Genomic DNA, 6,000 nt, shown 5'->3' with positions numbered 1-6,000 from the left:
GACAATTCATCCCCGGTTGAATGACAACACAATACATTGCTGTTTGAGTTGACAAGTCATTGCACCAGGAAAGTAACGAGTCGTTATAAATAGATTTCAATATCCGTTGTAATTGTATTCTATTACTTCCCTCCTTGCAATTATGGACTCACCACGTATATGGAGGAACGCAGAGGAGGTCGCTTTGGTTCAAGCTTGGATTACAACTGTAGAGGTGGATTTTCCACCGGGTCCCCCACAAGTTCGTGCTGGATCATTTTGGTCTCGTGTCTGTCATTTGTTTCACCATTTAATGAACCGCACTCAATATCGAAGAAGAAGAGATGTCAAAGCGAAGTTTCTGGATATGAAAATGAAGGTGAAACAATTTCAACGTATTTATAACGAGTTGGATAACGAACATGCAAATACGGATGAAGACATTCTACGGCAGGTGGCTTTGGAACTATACCGTTTTCAATATGATGGTAGCGAGTTTACCCACTTAGATGCATGGAATCTTTTAAAGAATGTCCCTTATTTTTAATATGCATGTTGGTTAAGTTAATTGTTTTTCGTTATTTAAGTTGCTTGTTGTTGTATGTGTCTAGTCGTTACTATTTAATAAACGTCCATTTCTTTTAATGTATGTTGTTTCCTCAATAGCCAATATTTAGAACGCAATAAAATATAAATGGGGTACATAAATAACTAACACATAATACGATATAAAAAATAAATTGGGTACATGGATAACTAATACGTAACACAGCACTAAAATAAAAACGGGGTACATAAAAAACTAATACATAATACTACATAAAACATAAAGGTGCTACATGAATAACTACTGCATTGAGGGAGGTAACAGGACCACCGTTTCATTTGGTATTTCCCAATGCTCGTATGATGGTATACCATTCACCAACTCAGATCCATATGCAACTCGATACACATAATTAGTGAACTTGTAATCAACCATTCTCTGAATGGACTTAGATGTACGGGTTCTTAGACATGCTATAGCGTGGCCACATGGTATACCGCTTTTTTGCCATTTACCACAACTACATACCCTTCGTTCAAGTTGTACGTTGCTGGTGGCAAAAGTGTCACCGACTTCAAATGTATCCCCATACAAACGTCTTGCATTACAATTATAAGACTTGTTGAGACTTTTTTGAACCTTACTCTCAACGTAAGGGGTCAACCCACCAGACAACCTCCCTGTAAAATTTGATATTTTAATAAAAATAGCAGCACAATAAAAAAAAACAAAATATAACAATCTCCCTTACCAGCCAGTTCGGCCCGTTCAGCAGACTTTGATTTTATCGACGTGGTGGTTAACTCAATTATCGTTGTTATAGGAAACTCACGTGAGGATATAATTTGCAAAATTTCAGGGACGTCAATCGATTTAACATTGTAACGTATTTTTGGGAAAAATGCTCTTGTCCATTTTGAAATCGGTATATCGTCAAAAGCCAGTAAATTGGACTCATAAGCAAGGTGCAGAAAGGTGGTTGCCTACATGTACTTTGCAACCTTTCCAAACACAAGTAAAAATCATCAACGCTATATGCATTGCATGACTTCCAAAACAACGATTCGACTTCCGTATTGTTATGTTCGACAGACTCACGTATCTTTCGAGCTATATCTTTAGGACAATATCCATGATAGGAATCCGGGTAGGCACTCTCAACACCAAAGTCTATGTTACCACACCGGTTGCTTATGAAACCAACCTCTATGTCCTCACCTAAACAATCTCTTAACCTCATCATGAACCATCTCCATGATTCTTCACACTGTAAGGTTCCCAAACCAATTGCTAAGAGTAGTGGTTCATGATTTCCATCTAAAGCCACTGCGAAGTACATTGTTGTCAGAAAGCTCCCAAGAATGGGTAAATAACCCACATATATCAGCGGTATCATGCACCTAAGGAAGGTACGAATCTACATAAAAACGAACACATATTAGTGATAAGTAACAACTAACCGAGATACATTACCATGAAATATTGTATAACTCAATAAAAGAAGTATGTTATACCACGCAACCTAAAGCCACAAAACAGAATTGAAAGCGGTTGGTATCGGTTTTCTTAATGGCTGTGAAGGTATTAGGATTTGTTCTTTGAAGGTTATGCAAGAAAATGGGTAGTTGAGAAAAGGTTCTTTCGCTGTAACTACTCATTTTCAATACCGATGATTGTGTTCTACAATGATCACACAAATGCAATTATAAATAGAAAATATTGTATCTCTACTGATCAAAATTCATAGTTTAACCTTTTAAATTCATAGTTGAACATTTTGAATTCATAGTCAAACCAGTTCATTTCATAGTCAAATTTCGCTGACCGACATGACAATACTACAGAATGTACTTGTCTGCATTTCATAGTTGAACTTTTTGAATTCATAGTCAAACTAGTTCATTTCATAGTCAAATTTCACTGACCGACATGACAATACTACAGAATGTACTTGTCTGCATTTCATAGTTGAACTTTTTGAATTCATAGTCAAACCAGTTCATTTCATAGTCAAATTTCGCTGACCGACATGACAATACTACAGAATGTACTTGTCTGCATTTCATAGTTGAACTTTTTGAATTCATAGTCAAACTAGTTCATTTCATAGTCAAATTTCACTGACCGACATGACAATACTACAGAATGTACTTGTCTGCATTTCATAGTTGAACTTTTTGAATTCATAGTCAAACCAGTTCATTTCATAGTCAAAAAGAATTGTCGGTAATATGATTTATTCTATAAATGGGTGTCACTCATTATGAAAAAATTTAACTGAGAAAGTAACTCCGATTTAAATGAATAAGAAGGCTAATGGCATACTGCAATTGCAGAGGAGAACGTATCGTTAGGATTTCGGGTACAGCTAAAAACCCAGGAAGATTGTTTTACGCTTGCCCGTATTTGGTATCATGTTCTTACCGTCATTCAAATTTAAACCCTCGTGTTTACATCACACAAATTTATTTTCTTACTGTGAATATTAAATTTAACAGGGACCAAAATGCGGGTTTATCAGTTGGGTTGATGAAGAGAAGGACCAATCTTCTATGGTAATAGCTAAAGTAGCTAAATCTAATAAGCTCTTTCAATTAGAAAATAAGAAGTTAAAGATAGTGTTGGTTTGTAGTTGGGTGTTGTTCTTGGCAGTTCTTGTTTACAAGTTGTAAGCTTTTCAATATTGTTTTTATGGTTTTGAAGTTGTTAGGTCAATAAATTGTTGTATTTGTAACGTTAAAACAAATGTTGTAGTCGTTCTTATGTTGTATGTATTGATAAGTAATTAGTAGGTCATTAAATTGTTGTAATTGTCGTCACGTTATATTTTTTGTCATCCGTTGAGTAAACTCTAAAAATAAACTAATAATGAAATCCAACATTAATTTGTATATACATTTATATAATCCAACTACATAGGAGCAAGACTAGACCCCCAAATAATTTTTGTCATCCGGAGACGGAACTCTAAAGCTGTGTTCTTTGGGTCAATAAGAACACGTATTGGTTGACCTGAAACCAATTGCTCCATAAACATACAAAGAAAAACACCGCAATCTCCCAAATGACTACTTTGTTGGGGAACGTTTTCTTCATAAATGAATTGCATATTCAATGGAATCCTTGGGATGTTCCTCCGGGCCCAATACTTAATCTTGTCCAAATAATTTGCCACCCGACGTTCAAATTTGGAAAAGATTCCTTCGGATTGGAATTTTTCATAAGCACCTCTACCAAGACTGTCATAAATATGCACTTCCATTGACGCTAATCGTAGTTCCCCAAATAGCCAATGATTAGGGGATGAATGAATCGGCAATAAGACCTGTATAAGGATCAGAAAATAAAATTATGTTTATTTACATCACAATACAAAAACATCACAATACAAAAACATAACAAAAAAACGATATTATTTTCAATATAAACTATTAAGTTTACCGTATCAACATCCCACCAAGCAACCATGAAGTTGGGGTACGTAGCAATACCAGCCATAAACGCCCTCCAGTCCTGTCCTTCTTCTAAAGCATGAGAAACAAAAAAATTTGGAGGCATTATTGTATGTCGGTCGCTCTCAAACCGTCTCTCCATCAAAAGTCGGTACCAAATGGTTATATGCTGCACACATGATACTTTTGTTATTGACTAAAAAACAATTAACTTTTAAAAGAATTAATTAACAATTTATTTACCGCTGACTCCAACCATCCGTCGTGTGTATGCCCAAACAATGAGCTCCAAAAATCTCTATCTAACACGAAATTAAACAAACGATGCTGCACATCATATGAATACAATACATAATTTTGGATGACATCCTCACCGCCTGCTACGTAAGGTTGTAGGCGCAACATGGAGAAGTCATGAGCAACACCAAAAACTGGAGGAGGAACGGGGCTTGTTGATTTCATATCAACCTTCTTTTTTGTTCTTCTTTTTTGCTTCGGTGTCGTGTGCAACTAAAAACAATATTCAAATGTTTAAATCTATATCTTTCAGATAATTTACATAAACATAAAATCATCAGTTTATAAATAAAACGAATACCTCGGTGTAAGGAGGGCACAAATATTGTGATGATTTTCGACTCCTCGGTTTATCGGGTGTAACTTCTTTGTCATCATCATCATCATGAAAATAATCTACATTTCCCGTTATTATTAGTTCGTCTTCGTCCGGCACATCATCATCAAATTTGTTCCATGCATTGTCATTCCTCTCCTCCCACTCCTACATTAAAAATAATACTTTATACTTAATAACGAAATACACATAATTTAATAAGCAATAATATCTAAATAAACAAAATATTTATATTAATGTAACTATAATAACCTCTTTAACTTCACTATAATCGTTTACATCAAACACATCATCATCAAATTTGTTCCCCGCATACTGATTACTCTCTTCCAACACCTACATTAAAAATATAACTTTTTACTTAATAACGAAAGACACTTTATTAAAAAGTAATTATTAAAATCGTAAAGGTAACATCTATAACAACCTTGTCGTCTTGAGTATCACCAAAAACATTTTGAGTTGTATTGTTTTTATTCATCACTTCATCTTGTACAACCTATATTTTCAAATATAAAATATGAACACAGGTATTCATATATGTTAATAAAATATAATAAATAATGTAGCGTGTAACTAACCTGTTCATCATAATTTCTTTGTGACACTGTTGTATCATCAAAAAAAATGTCGTTCCAAAATTGGTCATTATTCACTTCTTCAACAAAAACCTCTGTAGGTTGTCGGTTCATAAACACATGCTGCTCCAGTGCATGTAGCCGTTTCAACACCTCGTCTAGCTTGTGTTTCCCATTGCCCCGACCTCTACCATGAGAGCGATCACTGGACGACATACTAGACGAAGATTCGTCTTGTCTCCTAAAATGGTCTCGTACTGGGGATGGAACTGCTTTCCCTTCACCATATACATACTCTTGAAATAACATATAATAAAAAGATGTCATCTCACCATCACCCGGTAACATGTTTTGTCTTGGTGGTAGCCCCTCCTAAAAAATTAAACATATTAAAAATGCATATAAAAGTATAATAATCAACTTTATTAATAATAAACGAAATATTTTTAAACCTGCATCTTTGACCAAATCTTGTTCACGTCAACCCATTTCAATTTTTTTGTTCCACTCCATCTTTTCATCTGAGGCAATTCTTTATTTTTTCTCGATGCAAATCCACATGCACGAACAGCCGGAATCATCTCATATATCCATATCTACAATTTTTTTTACAATTATAGTAATAAAAGTTAAAATTAAAATAAAAAACATAACAATAAAACAATTTAAATATAAGAAAATTTTTATACCCTTATTGGAGCCGTAAATCCTGTGACGGAATACTTTAAAGTTTGACCACGCTTAGGAAGTGATAAATAATTATGTATCTTATTCCATGTATCCTCAAGGTCAACATAAGTAAAATCCCAG

Source organism: Lactuca serriola, chromosome 1 (assembly GCF_051521515.1).
Source record: "Lactuca serriola cultivar US96UC23 chromosome 1, Lser_US96UC23_V15, whole genome shotgun sequence".
Lineage (NCBI taxonomy): Eukaryota > Viridiplantae > Streptophyta > Magnoliopsida > Asterales > Asteraceae > Lactuca > Lactuca serriola.
This window is presented reverse-complemented; position numbering follows the sequence as displayed.